General features: G+C 40.7%; 1 long non-coding RNA gene across 1 annotated transcript in view; it reads left to right on the forward strand.

The window, feature by feature from the left end:
* Window positions 1-13,877: 13,877 nt before the first annotated feature.
* The window catches only part of LOC144614753 (uncharacterized), a 43,374-nt gene continuing 38,229 nt past the window's right edge, over window positions 13,878-19,022 (forward strand). The window contains exon 1 of the long non-coding RNA XR_013552854.2: window positions 13,878-13,972. This is a non-coding gene — a long non-coding RNA (uncharacterized LOC144614753). The remainder of the gene's footprint in view (window positions 13,973-19,022) is intronic.

Raw genomic sequence — 19,022 nt, forward strand, 5'->3', positions numbered from 1 at the left:
GTGAAGCAACTTAAGCAAAGTGGAAAGAGAAAATGATTTTCCACTTCTAGATATAGCAAAATACATTAGCAATAGCGCTTGGGTCTAAGCAAATCCGATGAGTTACAAATGATCATTTTCATTATGGCCTAATGAGATCACGGTTGAAGTAAGTTAATAACGATTAAAGTTAATGAAAAAGGGTGCCTATATAGTTTGTTTTCTCTAAAGTTGTGTCTTTTTTTAGCCCCACTTTATTGAGGCATGATTGACATACAAAAAGCTGTACATACTTAATGCATACCACTCAGTGAATTTAGGAGTCAAATTGTGTCTTCTTGGGGTTATACAGTAATTAGATTGCCTAAACATTTTAAACATTCAGAAATGCTACCTGGATCACTTAAAAGTCAGTGTGTGATGATACTAAGTGTCTAAATTTAGCTGTTTTGATAACAGCTCTCTGATTAAAAGAAGGAGTTTAAAAGACACTACCTAGGAGTACTCTGGGACAGAAATGATGATAGCGAGATTGAAACAGTGGTTGTGGGATGAAGGAGAGGGAGGCACACAGAAGAGGTGGTCCAGAGGTACAATCAAATAGGACTGGGAGAGCAAGCATATCAGGTGGGGAGCATGAAAGGAAAATCAAAAGAGGGCTCCCAGGTCCCTGGGTTAGATGGCCAGGTTTGGCATGAGGCTTCAGTCACTGAGCTGGCAGATGAAAGAGGGGCAGTGCCACCACGCAGCCAGTCAACACACTCTGACCAAGTGACTGCAGAGGGCTGTGTGTTCTCCAGATTGCTGCCAGATTATGGACAACTCACTTGCCCTGGCTGCCTATCTTCACAGTTACAAAATGAAGCTTGTTTTAAGACTCTGCTAACGTCGTGTTTAACAGTTGGTGTAGATATTCAGAAGCCCCCAGATAATGTACACATTTAATGAACTTTATGGGTAAACAAATTAAATAAAATGAATTCCATGAAGAAAAGAATTATGCCTTTTGGATATCTCATTTGGTAATCCCTCATTATGCACAATATGCCATTTAACAAGCATGCTGGGAGAATGGTCCTTGGGGTGGGGGACAGGGGACCAAGAAGGTGGCAAGGAACAGAGGGACACAGCCCTAGTGACACCCTTGTCTACCTTGCCTCACTCTTGTCCATTCCTTTCTATAATCCAATAAATGAAAAATAGTTTCCCAAATGTAAAATACATGCTTCATTCAATGACAGAATAGACAATGTTCAAATTTACTGAGAGGGAAAACCCCCCATTTGGAGGGGCGCTTGGGTGGCTCAGTCCATTAAGTGCCCTAACTTTGGCTCAGGTCATGATCTCACAGTTCGTGGGTTCGAGCCCTGCATTGGCTCTGTGCTGACAGCTCAGAGCCTGGAGCCTGCTTCAAATTCTGTCTCTTTCTCTCTCTCTGCTCTTCCCCCATTCATGCTCTGTCTGTCTGTCTGTCTGTCTCTCTCTCTCGCACAAATAAATAAACATTTAAAAAAATTAAAAATTTTGGAAATTAAAAAAAAACATACATAGGTCAAAGGAACTGAAAAAGAAAAAAAAGCTAAATTAAATGTTATTAGAGAAAGCAGAAACAATTTTAAGGAACTTGGTTTTTATACAGACCGGTATGGTTGGTTTCTTGTCCTTTCTTTTCCATTTCTTGTCCCTCTCAAAGTGTGGGTTTCATTGACAAACTTGGGGAAAGAGGTGTTGAAGGAACATTCATTATTTAGAAATCCACTGCTGCCCAAGGGCTACGTTGAGTCATAACTAATACACTTCAACTGGGAGCCTGTAACAATGATTTCTCTTTGTGTGAACTCTTGAGCAACACACACTCCTGAGCTAAAGACACTCCACTCTTTTTGCAATTGGATGGAGCAGATGTAGTAGGAGAGACAGGCATTGTCTCCAACATCAAAGGAGTGAATGAAGATATTGGTTTGAGAAGCCAGTGATTTCCCAAGAAGCCTCCACAGCCTGACCCCACTGGGCCTTCCCAGGCACTGAATGTGAAGGTGAAGGAATCTGGGGCTGGGTCATATTTTCTCAGAGTCCCTGCTCAAAACTTGGCCTGGAGTGATCAAAGGAAGTTGACATAGCTCCTCTTCATTGTCCTGCTCCCTCTCTTGTCCCTCCATGTTCAATTTCTCAACAAGCAGCTAGAATGTTCTTTAAAACAAAGACAAGTTACTCAACCATCCAACAACCTCCAAAATTCTTAGAATAAAAACCAAAGACCTTACTAGGGGCTCAGAAACTCTTTCTGACAGGCCCCCATGATCCTCTGACGTCATCTTCTGCCTCTCTCTTCTGTTCTGGCCACACTGGTCTCTCCGTGGTTTCTCAAACACATCAGGCACATTCCTTTCTCAGGGACCCTGTACTTGCTGATCTCTGTGTTGGAAGACTCTCAGATCTTCATGTGACTCCATTTCTCACTTCATTCAAGTCTTTGCTCAATTCATCTTGTCAGAGAGGCCTTTCTTAACCCTTCCTCTAAGCAGTACGCCCTCATTCTCTATCCTCTTGCCCTGCTTTTTCTTCATAGACTTATCATATCCTAACCTTACATTATATCTTTAATGCTTATTGTTTGCTTACCCTCACCTTCTGGGAGAAGAAATCTTGTACTTGATGAATGAATGAATGAATGAATGAGAAAAGAGTGATTGATGATAACCAGTGAAAGGTTATTCCCTTTTAATTAGTTCAGATTCAATAATAGGAAATGCTATCAGATGAAATGTTTCAATGGTAGGTAGGATCTCCATATAAAGGTGGCAAATCCCAATATCTCCCTCCATTGATGATCATTCATTCTCAAGACATTTATTGTATGCCTAGTATGTGCCAACTACATTCTGAGAATGAACAAGATGAGACTCCTGCCATATGGTGCTCAGGTCCTAATTTGGGGAGGAGGACATACAATTTAAAAAATAAATAACAAGCTAATTTTTTAATGTGATATATGCTCTGAGGGAACTAAGCAGGGTGATATTATGGGAAGGAGAATGAGTTCCTTCTTTAGACAAGATGAGAGAGAAATCCTCTGTAGAGCTGATGCTTGAGCTGAGGCCTGAGAGACAAGAAAGATCTAACCATAGCATGGAAGTCCATTTCATGCAGGGAAGAGCATGTGCCAGGGTCCTATGGAAGAAAAATACTTGGTATTTATAGGAGCAGAAAAGAAACCCTTTTGCTGGAGCACAATGAACAAGAGGCAAGGGTTAGAAGAGGACAGGCCCAACCAGATCTAGGATTTGGTCTTGTTTTTATTTTATTTTATTTTATTTTATTTTATTTTATTTTATTTTATTTAACTGAATTCTAAACCATTAAATGCTGTCAAGTGTAGGACTGACATAATATCATTTATATTTGAAAGTCACTCTGTATATCAGTTATCTATTGCTGTATAACAAACCATCCTAAGCTTAGTGGTGTAAAGTAACAACATTCATGATTAGTCTCACAATTCTGGAGGCTGATTAGACTCAACTAGGTGGTTTTGCTCAAGGTCTCTGGTGTAGTTGTCTTTAAATATTGACTGTGACTGGAGTCATCTGAACGTTTCTTGGCTCAAATACCTGGTGGTTAACGTGAGCTATCAGCTGGGACCTTAGCTGGGGCTCTGATGGAACACCTACATGTAACTTGCCCATGTGGCCTGGGCTTTCTTTTTTTTTTTAACGTTTATTTATTCTTGAAACAGAGAGAGACAGAGCATGAACAGGGGAGGGGCAGAGAGAGAGGGAGACACAGAATCTGAAACAGGCTCCAGGCTCTGAGTGGTCAGCACAGAGCCCGACGCGGGGCTCGAACTCACGGACGGTGAGATCATGACCTGAGCCAAAGTCGGAGGCCCAACCGACCGAGCCACCCAGGCGCCCCTGGCCTGGGCTTTCTTAAGTAATGGAAAATGAGTTGCTAGAGAAACAATGCCAAGAGAGAGAGAGCCAGGTGGAAGTCATATCATCTTTTATGACCTGGACTTGGAAGTCATAGGCATGTGACTAAGTCCATGTTCAAGGGAAAAAGAAATGGATTCCACCTCTTGATGACAGAGTGTCAAAGAATTTTCAGACATGATTTAAACCACTACATCCTGGTTCCTGAGTGGAAAATAAATTATATGGGGACAACAGTGGAGGAAGGGAGAACAGCTAGGCATCAATGCACTATTCAGGAAAAAATGACAATGGATTGGAGATGAAAGACATGCAGAATACTAGGCCACATTTGGGAGGTACAAATAACAGGACTTGGTAGTGGATTGGATGTGGAGCACAAGAAGGATGACTCAGGCCTTTGGTTTGAACAACAGGATGAGTATTGGTGCCATTTACTCCTATGGAGAACATTGAGGGAGGAACAAGTGACTGGGAGGCAGGAGATGAAAACCAAGAGTTCTCTATAAGACATTTGGCTTTTGGGATGCATACTAGATATGCAAGTGGAAATAGCAAGGAATCAACTGAAATTTAATTTAAGTTCAAGAGATGGGTGTACTCTTAAGGTATAAATATGCCAGTTATTAACATATACATAGCATCCAAAGTCAAGGATAGAAGAAATCACCTATCCAAAGGATGTAGTCAGACAAGATGACTAATCCTAGAGATGCTACAACATTTAGGACCCTATTTGGAAGAAAACATAGCCTCATTTTAGAAGAAAGTGCCCCTAAAAGTGCTTTGCACTACAGATTAATTAGGAAATAAGAGCACAAGGATAAGAAAACAATACCACAGAATGAGATAAAAAGGAAGATTATAGACCTAAGCAAGGAAGCAAGAGAGACCAAATACCACTATTAAAATCTAATCAATTAGAAACAAGGAAGAGACTCAATATGATCAAAAATAAAAATTAATCCTGAGATAACCATAGTGAATTTAGAGGATAAAAGAAACAGATTAAAGCACTCCTCCCAAATTATTGATTATGAAAATTACAAAGAGACAATCCAGGTTGTTAACCGGTGGCCCCAAGGTAGAGAACATAAAACATGAAACAGGAAAAGTGTGCAGAGATATAAAAGAATGTAATCAGCAGTCAAAGGGCACACCATATACCTGGAAAAATTAATATAGAATGACTGGCCCAGAGCCAATCCTGGCTAAGCTATTGGGCAGGAAAGCATGACCTACACATGAGAAGAATCTTCAGGTAGGCTCAGAGCTATCCATATCCACAGCCAGTCCCAGGTGATACTAAAGTCATAACTTGAAAGGAAATCTAGAGTCATAGCTCAAAGGAAGAGAAGAAGAAACAGACAGTGAATCTAGAATATTCCACTCATAAAGATGTCATCCAAGTATAAAATCATTAAGCACAAACTCTCAAACACCAACTCAGGAAATAAAGCACATATGAGCTAAAATGGAAGCTGCAGATTAAAAAGAATAATCATATTTTCATTATCTTTTTTATAACCTTAAATGAATCTTGAAGAAACAAATATCACTTGTGCATAAGCATTTATCTGAAGTTCAGAAAATCCCCTATCTTTAGTTTCATTAGCTTCTGCTATATCAAGCAAAATTAAAGTTAAGATATATATTTAAAATACACGTAAAATATGTAAAATTGTTTTTATCTATTTGTCTATATATCTATTAAACTACATATTTTCACAGAAAGAGGTATGAAATGATTATCACCTAATGCTAAAGACAGATTTGGCGGGTGGGGCGGTTGGTGGTAGGAGATTTCATGATTTGTTACTTTCTCCTTTGAACTTTTGTATATGACTTGAATTTTATATAATTACAAATTATTTTTCTAAAAACAATAGTCATTCTAAAAATTTTTTAATGAAAGCAGATATTAAGAGTTACAAGCAATAATATTTGTTCAGCACCTATTACACACTAGATATTTTGCACATATTGGATAATCTAAGCCACATATAACTCATCAAGGTAGGAATTATAAATTCATTTTCCAGAAGAGGAAACTGAGGTCCATGGGTATTTGTTAATTTTCTAGAGTCACACAGCTAGTAAAGGCAGAGTCAGAACTTGCCCTGATGCCAAAGCCAATGTCCCTCCCACTGGCCTGCCTCCTGGTGGTTTTATCAAACTCAACTCCCCACCCCCACTGTGTGCACATGAATGTTCACATACACACATTTCCATCTGCCCAGATCAGGAACTTGTTATGACAAGCCAAATGCAATAACCCATTTCCTGACCAAAGCTATTATTCATTATCTCTATGATTTGGGAAATAGCTGCTGATTTCACCCTGAAAAGGGTCATACTTAGGTCTTAAGAGAAGTAGTAATTACAGACCTTCTGTTCTGTGTGGAAAGATATGATATTCAGATATACCCAGCCCTTTGAGATGCTCTGCTGGCAAGTGGTTGAAGTGCAAAGTACTATTGACTCATGGTCCTCTCTGTCCACTTTCATTAGTGATGTTATTTTGTTTTTTAGTGTTTGTTCTAAGATGGTTTCAAAAGCCCAAGGGAGCTTATCAATTTCTAGGTATTCAAATATCTCTTCCACAATGAATGTTTGTGTGATATATATACACAAATCAAAAAGTAAATTCTTAATGACAGATGAAAGCAAATAGCAACAAAAGCGTAACCCGTGCTCCCAGGCCATGCTAACTCTAGGCTGGAGATGAAAACTGAGGCTACCACCATGGCCCTAGGAGAATGCCATTGGTTTTGCTCCTACCCACCTGTTTTCTGGGAACTCCATCTGCTATAAAATCCCGAGTTGCCCTGGGCATGTATCACACGTGTTCTTGGCTACTCCATTGGATCTTCCTCCGATGCACGTTCTTAATTATGTCTTCTGGCATTGTGGGGCCCAGGGTAGCAATGGTTGCCAGGGTCATGGCCCACCTGAGACCCCATTGCTGCCACAGTATCCACACAAAGCTAATCCTACTTCCACCTGTCCCTCCAACAATCTAGTTTCCACAGAGTGGTATATGTAAAACATGAATTCCCTGGTTCCAGAGGCATTCCATTATACATCCCAAATGGCTCGCCATGGCCTGTAAGACTTTGCAAGGTCTGATCCCATCTGTCTGTCTAGCAAGTTTAATATGACTGTGTGCTGGAGGAAAATGGATGATTAAAGAACATACTGAGCAGACCTCTCAGACTTACTTTTCCTTGACCCTGGCCCATCACTTTTGAACCAGACATTTGTGCCTTTGTGCTCTTTCCTCCTGATGAGCTCTTTGTTAACAGACCCTGACAGTCCTGCACCAATCTCCCAGATTTGCCAGGAGGTGGGTGCTGAGAAGTTTCGATACCCTCATCACCTTTATTTAACAGCCCTCACTAAAGTCATGTCGAATAAACCTAAGTCACTATAATCTAAGTGAAAGGGGTGTGTCATAACTTCAAGACAAGTCAGGTAGCTGCAACCCCCTCCAAACCCAACCACCCCCACCCAATTTCTGCCTCTAAGTTTTCTGAGGCGGAGATTCTGAAGCTGCCACTGATGAAAACTGGTATGGAAAAAAATATGAAAAAAGGACTATGGGATCTTGGACAGAAGTCTCCAACTTCAACTGGAAACGTAAAGAAGGTGGCACAAGTTTTAAGTCCAGTTTTAATGTCAAATAAGAGTCATCATGAGGGCTTTGTATGTCAAGCTAAGCAATTCTTTTGTCCAATTAATTAGTGATATCTGGAGTAGGCAAATGCTCCCCCAGGAGATTCCAAAAATGACTACTGAGGGATAGAAAGAAAATGCTAGAACTTCTATTTATATTTATTTTTACCTTGGCCATTTACATTCTTCTTTTTGTATATATTTTATATTCATATATTGTGGTTGCATGATCAAAAACATTTTACTGATGGGGATGCAGGAACCCACTGCTGTAAAAAATATGAGCCCATTTGAAGAATTTAAGCCGGGGGATGACAAGATCAGGTTTTATTTCAGTAAAATCACTCTGAAGTGTGGAGAATGAATTAATTTGAGGTGAAAACATAGGCAGAGGGGTCACCTAGGTGGCTCAGTCGGTTAAGCATCCAACTTTAGCTCAGGTCATGATCTCACGGTTTGTGCTTTGGAGCCCCTCGTCCAGCTCTGTGCTGTCAGATCCTCTGTCTCCCCCCTCTCTGCCCCTCCCCCACTCATGCTCACTCGCATGCATGCTCTCTCTCTCTCTCAAAAATAAATAAACATTAAACAAAAAGAATGAACGGGAAGGCTGGGTGGCTCAGTTGGTTAAGCCTCCAACTCTTGGTTTCGGCTCAGGTCATGATCTCACATTTCATGAGATCTCTCCTGACCATGCAGAGCTTGAGTGGTCTCTCTCTCCCTCTCTTTCTCCGCCAACTTGCACTTTCTCTTTCTCTCAAAAATAAATAAATAACCTTAAAATAAAATAAAATAAAGAAAAACAAGAAAATACAGGAAGAGTCTCAAGATTAAGAGATATCTGAATCCTTCAACTGAAGCAGTGGGAATAGGAATTGACTGGGGAGTGAGGACAGAGACAGAGGGAAGAGAGGATGAGAAATATTTAGCAGACAGAATCAACCAGACCTGATGGTCAATACATAGGACAGCAAGGGAAACAGACAAGTTTCATATGACTTTTAGGTTTCTAGCCTATGTGGCTGAGTGGAACCAGCATCCAGGATAAGGAAGCCAACCATGAGGCAGGAGCTGGATATTGGAGAAACTGCCTATGTCACAGAAGTCTGCCAACAGGAACAGGTCAGAAGCAAGAAGGAAAACTTCCTGCAATGTCTTCTCTGTTACCCTCTACTGACAATGCTGGACATCATAACCGCTGGCCAAGAGAACATATTTAAAGGGCCCATCTTTATTTCTGCAGAGCAGACAATGAAGAAAGCACTAAAGCTGAGAGGCAATAAATTAATAATAACTGATATAATTCACTTTTGGCTTCTCAGCTTCCACAAAAGATTTTCAGTTTCATCTGAGTCCAAGTATATGTTCCTAATCCAAGTTTTAGTATCCCATTCTTTACCAAATGATGCCCCAACTTTACATAATGCCCTAGTTTCACATGGGAAACTTTTACTTTCACTTGGTGAGACTGTAAGTTCTTGTAATTCAGGAACTCACGCTTAAATTTGTATTCAATTTTCAAAATTAGCCCCATGGATAGGAGAAATAAGAGATTCTTTTAAGGCTGTTATGGCAACTCTTCTGTTCGCAGACCATGACTTAAGTTGAGTATTAAAGACTTAAGCTTGTTGGTTTTCTTTCTGTAAGTGCTCAAGTGCACTCTCAAAAATCCACCCCGCACCATAGTCTTCATAGTCCTCATTATGTCATGAAGGTCAAGTGCGGCATCCACTTAACCCCCAAGGCATGTGCTTCAGTTGACATTTCATCACAGTAAGCATAAGTGATAGCTTGATTAATTGTGATGTCACTGATGTCATAAATTACCCACATCTCGTTTTCCACTGACAAGGAGCTCAGCACTGCACTCAAGGACAAAGGCATGACCAAACTCATCACCAAACCCCATCTTTGTGGGTCTATATCCTGGTACTACTGATACCAATTCTGTGTCTGTCAGGGTCTAATCAGGAGACATAAACCACACAGAAGTTGAACAGGTAAAGTTTAATATAAAGAATTATTATAACAGAGGATCAGAGTAATGAGAGATTGGCCAGTAAAAAGTAAAAAGATCTTTAAAGAATACGAGAATGGTAGATATAAGATGTAGCTACTATCCTTAGGTTGAGATAGAGTGCCCAAGGAAGGGACCCCCTGCCCTCAGGGCTGATATCCAGAACTTTCTGGAGGAGAGACAGTTGTGGGGTATTGAATGGAAGAAAGTTGTTGTGGTGCAGCCCTGGTGGAGCTGCTAGAAATCTGCCCTCCAGAACTTGTTAGAAATCTATCCTCCAGAGTCCTAGATTAAACTGTTAATTAAGAGATATCTCACTGGAGGCACTCTACTATATGCCACTCAAGTGGAGTGCTGGGGAAAGCTGCTGGCCATTAGGTGCTACTAACCATGAAACACTACAGGAGCCTGGTGCTGGGAAGCTCTGTGTCTGTGGAATAAGTGCACCAGAACCGGGGGGGGGGGGGGGGGGGGCGTGGGAGGTGCGGGGCGGGAAGCCCCTTCCTCTTCCTCTTGCAGTGTTTCTCGAGCCTCCTCTACTGACAGTGTTTCATATTGTGTCAACTGGCAAAGGAAACATTTAAAGGACCCACTTCCATGTTCACAGAGCAGGCCTTGAAGGGTGAATTTGGAACAGTTATCAATTGATAACTGGTACATGATACATTTCCACCTGCCAAGGAAAGAAAAGAAAGAAGAAGGGGAGGGTGGAAGGAAGAGAAGGGAAACTGGATCTTCCACATTTCCGGACTCAGTATGAGAGAGGGACAGAAGAAAGACTGTCACAACCACACAGATTGGAGCCACTGTAACTTCAAGACTGCCACCCTCCCCTGGACGCTTGATGCTTCCAAGAAGCTGTCTGCATGTCTTGAGTCAGTTTTTTCCCCCATGTTCCTCAGATGCTTCTCTGTGCTCTTCATGTCCCTAACCCCAGGAGTCTGTCCCTCACTTGCAGACAATGACTCCATCTCCTATTTCACAAAAACTTGGAAATCATTGACAGAAACCTCCTCAACTTTTTGCCCCTAAATCTATGTACTATCCTTTACTTCATCATTTTCACTCAGGCTAGAAAGAAAATGCTAATCCCCCATCCAGTGAATTCCCTCTTGCCTTCTCTGGAACCTCACTTATCAACTTTTTTCCCACTGTCCTGTATCTTTAGTCCATCTCTCCTTTTCAGTCCCTTCCCATTAGCATATAAGTTACTCATGTTTCTGGGGCGCCTGGGTGGCTCAGTCGGATAGGCATCCGACTTCAGCTCAGGCCATGATCCCATGGTTTGTGAGTTTGAGCCCTGCATTGGGCTCTTTGCTGACCGCTCAGAGCCTGGAGCCTGCTTCAGATTCTGTGTCTCCCTCACTCTCTCTCTCTCTCAAAAATAAATAAACATTTAAAAAAATTATAAATAAATAAATAAATAAATAAATAACTCACTCATGTTTCTTCCATTTTAAAAAGCCTTCCCTAAACTCAGTGTGTTCCCCTGTTGCTATCCCCCTCTTTCCTCCACTTCACAGCCAGATTTCTTCATTGACTTGTCTGTGCTTGCTGTCTCTGATTTCTCACTTCCCATTCCCCTTGCAACCCACTCCATCAATTCTTGCCAGTGACTTTCACAGGCCTCACTCCACCAGACCCTTTCTAGAATTTACCTTTCTTGTGCAGTCAGAAATAGTCAATGCCATTGATCCCTCCTGCCTTCCCAATACATTTCTTTCTTTAGGTTTCCACTATACTTCTTTGACTCTCTCCTATCTCCAGCCCCTCTTGTTTTTCTCTGAGTTTGGTAATGTACATTCTACTATATGAAAGGGAATTATCTATTCATTATTTAAATCATGACTGTCTATATTTTTAATTAGTTTTTAACAAATTATCATTATTTATTTTGATGGTCAAATTGTCCCAGATTTGCCAAGTGTGAGTTCTGTGTCTTTTGACATGTTCCCATCATGACTTGAACATTTTCTTTGCAATAAAACTTTCCAGGTCCATCTTATACATTCTCTTCCCAAACTTTGTCTGAAACTAGTCATTTCTCAAGGATCTCTGGTTTACTTTTAGTGGGGAGTAGAATTTGGAAGCTAAGATTGGGGCACTAGGCATGCTCATTGCTCGCAGGTGACACTGGTCCCAGGACCTCTCAGGACGGCACAGGGAATAACTGTATGTATACCACTGTGCCCCAACACACATTTTTGTAACCTGCACTTAGATCTCTCTCTACATCATAAAGCATGAATTTGCGCCAATAGTTCCAATTCCAAGCCAACACCACAGGGCTCATTCTAGTTCCCCCTTTCCATATCTGTATCTATCTTCAACAGTGAGAAACCTGGCTCCCAGTGTCCCTTATACATGTCTCTATGAGGTGAATCCCTTCATGGAGCTAGTCACTTGACCCCACTGGGCTGCCCCTGTCACCCCCCACTCATGCTATCCTCATACAGGCCACCATTACCACCTTATTTGGGCCTGTCAAGCCTAAACTGAATTAGAATGCAGGAAAGGAAAGGTAGAAGGGGAAGGAAGCAAGGAAGGGGAAAAGAAAGAAGCCAATAAAGGAGTAAAGGAAAGAAAGGGAAGAAGAAGGAAGGAAGGGAAAGTATGCTGGCCTCTCCGGTTGCCAGAGGCCTACCCTGCCTTTCCAGCCCCTCCAATGTTTGTGCTCCTTACCCTATGATCTCTTATATTTTCTCTCTCTGAGTGAAATCATCCTTTCACTAGGCTTTCATCTATTTGATGATCACAGCAAAATTGTGCATCTCCATTCTATACTTCTCTTCTGAGACTCTAACTTAATGTATTTATCCATTAGAATTGACTCTAGGATGGATGGCCACAAGCATCTCAAATTTAACATGTCCAAAAAGAATCTTATTACAGATCCCCCAAAACATGACCTATTTCTGCACTTTTGTCTCATTAAAAAACACAGACAGAAGCACCTGATGCCCAAACACAAACCCAAGCATTACCCTTAGCTCCGTTCACCAACCCTCATGATTCTGTTTTCTTAGACATACATCCACTCATTCTCTCCATCTCCACTGCCCCCTCCCCTTTTTGGGGTCTCCATCACTCCCATCCAGAGTCCTATTAGTTCCTCCTCTGCACAGCTGCCTGAATAATGGCTCTACTCCATGAATCTGATCATGTCACTCCCTCATTTAAATAACATTCCCTTTGCCTTCTGCATGAAGTCCAAACTCCTTAACAGTCCCTGCTCTGTCCTACCTTGTAAAGTAGCATCACTGACTTCCTCTCTCTATTTTGTCTGTTGTTGACAGAATCTCTTCTCTACAACCCAGATGACCTGTAATCTCTCTTCAAGGAACCTCTGGAGTATTTTATCCCCTCTTCTTGGAATACTCTTCTTAAACCACCTACCCTCAACTGGGCTAGCTTCTGCTCATCTGACTCTTGTCAGCTTTGACATCACCTTCTCCTGAAAGTCATAGTCACTGTGGTAGACAGAATAACGTTACCCCAAAAGAGATATCTACATCCTAATCCTATGTTACATAACACAATAAGGAGGCATTAAGGGTACAGATGAAATTAAGGGTACTAATCAGCTGGCTCAAACTTACATGAGCATGGTCTCATGCTCATCCTTGAACCAATCATTGTGGCCACAGGGATAGGATGAATTCATTGAAAAATGCTCACTACAGAAGGACTCAAGAGGAGTGGAGGCCTTTCAAGATAGGCCATGTGAGTAAGATAGGTCAGAGAGATATCTGATCAGGGTCCCAGGGAAAGGTCTCTGAAAAGGCCAAAGAAGCACAAAGGCTAGAAGGTAGGCTGATGCTCATCTGTGGCTTTTTTCAGCCACAGTCAGGTTGCCCAAGGAAGGCATGTGGGTGTTGTGATCCACAATTGAGCCCCACAGTTGAGCTGGGGCTCAGGAGGACCAAAGAAGAGAGAAGTGGGGTCTCAGAGAGGAGGTGAGGTTTAGTTAGGAAAGGGAGTGAAACAAGGAGGGGACTAATCATCCAGGCTAAAGATGTCAAGGAGGTTGACATCTTGACTAAAGATGTCAAGAAGGTTGAAGAGTAAGTGGGTTGAAGGAGTCAGGAAAGAAGGAATAGGTAGAAAATAAGATATTAGAGTTCAAGGCTAGAATGAAGGAGAAGGTCCACTCAAAGCTATGACTCTAGGAATGACCATGGAAATGGGTGGTATAGGTGGAAGCTGTTGAGATCATAGCTGTCATCATGATGTAATAAATACCTACTAGGAATTTTTTATTTGCTTATGCCCAGCTTTGAAACAGAAAGGATTTAAGATGGTTCACAAAGATACACACAACATGTCAACAGGCTAAGGCTGGGTGAGATGATGCAAAAAGGAGAAAATAAAGGTAGGCAAATAACAAGGAGACTAGGAGTAAAGCTAGTACATGAAATCCATGCCATGAATTCCTAGACACTTGATATTCAGGGCCACAGTTTTGACTCAAAGCTTTCCATTAGCCACTGTAAATAAGGGAACAAAATAAGCAGTTCCCTGAATGTCCTAAAGATAAAAATAAACTGGGGTGCCTGGGTGGCTCAGCCAGTTCAGTATCCAACTTTGGCTCAGGTCATCCTTTCCCCTCTCATGGCTCATGAGTTCAAGCAATGCAACAGGCTCTGTGTTGACAGTTCAGAGCCTGGAGCCTGCTTTGGATTCTGTGACTCCATCTCTCTCTCTCTCTGCCTCTCTCTCTCTAAAAAATAAATAAACATTAAAAAAATATTTTAAAAAAAGATAAAAACAAACCAGTGAGCAATAAGAAATATAACCAGTGCTGGTACTCACTTCAGAAAACATTTCCTGAGTAGGTCTCAGAAGAGAAAGCCCTCATGACATCACAGAGGCTTGGGATTCCAACAGAACTTACTCCATCACAACCTGGTTAGCACGGAAACAACTTCATTAAGCTCTGCAAGCCCCAGTTGTGTTATCTCTTGAGTGTAATAATCCTCACTTTCCTTGGGTTGCTGTGAGGATAAAATAAGTGACAACGTAAAGCAGATTTTATGTGAACAATTTCGAGTAGTTATTGTGTGTCCCCAAATCAACAAACTCTTCAGTTCTTAAGTCTGTGTCTTACAGCCAGAAGCTTACAAGTCATTTACACTAGCCCTTATTGCTATTTTGAAAAATAGCAACCTTAATGAAATGTAAGCACAATGGTCCAAAATCTCTGGGATGCAGCAAAAGAGGGTCTAAGAGGGATGTTTATAGCAATACAGGTCTACCTTAATAAGCAAGAAAAATCTCAAACAACCTAATCTTGGTTCTAAAGGAGCTAGAAAGAGAACAAACAAAACCTAAAACAAACAGAAGGAAGGAAATAATAAATATTAGAGCAGAAATAAGTGATATATAAACTAAAAAAATAATATGGCATAAATATGTTAAATTGCTATATATCTATAATGAAGCAGCAGAAAGAGAGGTCACCCAAAATAGTGAGATACCTAGGAATAACCCTAATGAAAGAGGTGAAAAGACTTGTCCTCTGAAAACTATAAAACACTGATGAAAGAAATTGAAAATGACACAAAGAAAGGGAAAGACATTCCATGCCCGTCGATTGGAAGAACAAATATTGTTAAAATGTCTATACTACCCAAAGCAATCTACACATTTAATGCAATCTCTATCAAAATGCCAACAGCATTTTTCATAGAACTAGAACAAACAATCCTAAAACCTGAATGGAACCACAAAAGACCCTAAATAGCCAAAACAACCTTGGGGGGAAAAAAAAAAAAAAAAAAAGCTGGAGGCATCACAATTTCAGACTTCAAGTTATATTACAAAGCTGTTGTAATCAAAACAGTATAATACTGGCATAAAAACTGACACATAGGTCAATAGAAAAGAACAGAAAATACAAATATATCCCCACAATTATATGGCCAATTAATCTTCAACAAAGCAGGAAAGAATATCCAATGGGAAAAGATAGTTTCCTCAACAAATGATGTTGGGGAAACTGGATGACAACATGCAAAAGAATGAAACTGGACCACTTTCTTACACCATACACAAAAATAAATTCAAAATGGATTAAAGACCTAAATGTGAGACAGAAAACCATTAAAATTCTAGAGGAGAACACAGGCAGTACCCTCTTAGACAGTGGCCATAGCAACATTTTTCTAGATATGTCTCCTGAGGCAAGGGAAATAAAAGCAAAAGTAAACTATTGGAACTTCATCAAAATAAAAAGCTTCCGCACAGTGAGAAACTATCGACAAAACTACAAGGCAACCTACAGAATGGGAGAAAATGTTTGCAAATGACATATCTGATAAAGGATTAGCATCCAAAATATATAAAGAACTTACACACCTCAACACCCAAAAAATGAACAATCCAAAAAAAAATGGGTAAAAGATGAAAAGACATGAAAAGAAAGAGACATTTCTCTAAAGAAAACATACAGATTGCCAACAGACACAAGAAAAGATGTTGAACATCACTCATCATCAGGGAAATGAAAATCAAACCTACAATGAAATATCACCTCACGCCTGTTAGAATAGCTAAAATAAAAAATCAAGAAACAATAGGTGTTGGTGAGGATGTGGAGAAAGGGGAACCCTCTTGCACTGTTGGTGGCAATGCAAACTGGTGCAGCCACTCTGGCGAACAGTATGGAGTTTCCTCAGAAAGTTAAAAACAGAACTACCCGGAGGGGAAGGAAAAAAAAAGAGGTTAGAGTGGGAGAGAGCCAAAGCATAAGGGACTCTTAAAAACTGAGAACAAACTGAGGGTTGATGGGGGGTGGGAGGGAGGGGAGGGTGGGTGATGGGTATTGAGGAGGGCACCTTTTGGGATGAGCACTGGGTGTTGTATGGAAACCAATTTGACAATAAATTTCATATATTGGAAAAAAAAAGAAATGCAGTAAAAAGAAAAAAAAATAAAAATAGAACTACCCTATGATTCAGAAACTGCACTAAGTATTTACCCAAAGAATACAAGAATACTAATTTGAAGGAATATGTGCACCCCTATGTTTATAGCAGCATTATCTACAACAGCCAAATTATGGAAACAGCCCAAATGTCCGTCAACTACTGAATGGATAAAGAAGAAATGGTGTATATGCAATGGAATAGTACTCAGCCATACAAAAGAATGAAATCTTGCCATTTTCAACAGCATGGATGGAGCTAGAGAGTATTATGCTAAGCGAAATCAGTCAGAGAAAGTCAAATACCATGGATTTCATTCATATGTGGAATTTAAGAAACAAAACAAACAAGCGAAGGGGAAAAAAAGAAGAAAGAGACAAAGCAAGAAACAGATTCTTAATTGTACAGAACAAACTGATGGTTGCCAGAGGGAAGGAGGCTGGGGGGATGGGTTAAGTAAGTCTTGAGGGTTAAGAAGCTCACCTGTGATGAGCACAGGGTAACATGGAAGTATTGAATTACTATATTGTACACCTGCAACTAATATAACACTGTATGGAATTAAAATAAAATCTTAGAAAAATATCAGGCTTTGTTCATTTTGGGCTTTGAAAGAAAATGTCTAGCTACATTGGACAGACTTCCCTGGACCAGAGTGTGCACCTGTGGTGGGTCTTCTATATTGGATGGTAAGTCATCTCCTATCTAATTGAGTCTTCCAATCATGGGTCTTCCTTTGGAAGGTGGCTAATGGATTAAATCAAAACCCAGAGATGGCTGATGAGGGAAATCAGAGAGAGAGAGAGAGAGAGAGAGAGAGAGAGAGAGAGGTAAAGACCCCAAGAATAACAGAGTAGCTGACTGGCTATTAGAATTCCTTACAAGAAGTCTCCCAGTTTTCAGGTTGCCCAGCTCTTCCTTGTAAACTGAAAAAGCCATACGAAATCAGTCAGTCAAAAAGAAGGCATGGCCTTTCCCATTGCCAAGCCACTCTCCATGTAGGGGTGGGGAGAACACAAGGAGACGTCAGGAGCCAGGCTCTATGCATACAACTATGCACATACTGTAAGGGCGGTGTTATTACTCCCATTTCACAGATGAGAAAACCAGGATTCAGAAAGAATAAACAGAAGTGGCAGAATCCAGATGTATGCAGTTAACACCTTGAGTTATAAATACAGTATCTGTTTTTATATCATTCTCCTCCACCACTCTGTGAGCTAGTTGATGTGAAGACCAGTCCTACTTAACTTTGTGTTTCCAGCTCCTGACACAAAGCCTAGCACACAGTAGGCTTCTACTAAAGTCTGCATCTATTAGTCAGTAACTAATAACCCCATCACTAATTGACTAACTGACATTAGCTAATTATCATATATCCCAAACAGATATAATATATAATCAAACCGAATACATACATCCAATTTCTAATAACCCGTGGGAATTTTCCCTTGGCCCTGCTGCAACTTCTTTTTTTTTTTTTTTTTTTTTAATTTTTTTTTTTTCATCGTTTTTTATTTATTTTTGGGACAGAGAGAGACAGAGCATGAACGGGGGAGGGGCAGAGAGAGAGGGAGACACAGAACTGGAAACAGGCTCCAGGCTCCGAGCCATCAGCCCAGAGCCCGACGCGGGGCTCGAACTCACGGACCGCGAGATCGTGACCTGGCTGAAGTCGGACGCTTAACCGACTGCGCCACCCAGGCGCCCCCCTGCTGCAACTTCTAATGAATCCTGGGATCCCATGGAACAGTCTAGAGACTCTCAGTAGAAGAAAATGCATTACCAAGAATGTCAGTCCATTGTGCTAGGACTTCCAACTTCATTTCAATGCATTGTATGCCTAAATTATTCAGGTCATGGAATAGTTAAGCAGATTTCTTTTTACCTAAAATTATCCCTCCTTCCACTCCCCACACACCACAGAGCCCATCAAAATTGTTGTATACAATTTGATTCTTTAGGGATTGTCCCCAGTGAGAAGTATGATTTTTTTAGCTCCCAAGAAGCAAAATGTTTCATGGCCATCTGATAGGTTGTGTTTTGTGCCTTGCTGGAAACCAATTGCCCAGCTGTTCCTTAGTGTTGGCTCATTGCTCCTCTATATCAGAGCTGATAGCTCTATTCCTTCACCATGGCCAAGAATTCCCAGAGTGCACCATTTTGTGTACTATAAATCATTAATATTTTAAACTAAATGCCTGTTGCTATAAAGGTCCAGTAAGTACGTTTATAATTTTCTTGGTTTTGTGACTTTTAAAGAAACCCAAAACCACAAATAAAAACCACTTTATTTTGTTTTGCTTTATGATCAGCTACTCTTAAAAATAGAGATTGATGCCTCTGCATTAATTTATTACTTTGTGACTTATTAGAAAGTATTATCCCATATATTGGTTTATTTGGCCCTTGGAACAACCTGGGAAGTGTTATTATCTCCATTTTACAAGTGAGAAGTCAGAGGTTGAAAGAGGTTTTATAATTTGCCCAAGGTCA

Source organism: Panthera onca, chromosome E3 (genome assembly GCF_046562875.1).
Source record: "Panthera onca isolate mPanOnc1 chromosome E3, mPanOnc1 haplotype 2, whole genome shotgun sequence".
In the NCBI taxonomy this organism is placed as follows: domain Eukaryota; kingdom Metazoa; phylum Chordata; class Mammalia; order Carnivora; family Felidae; genus Panthera; species Panthera onca.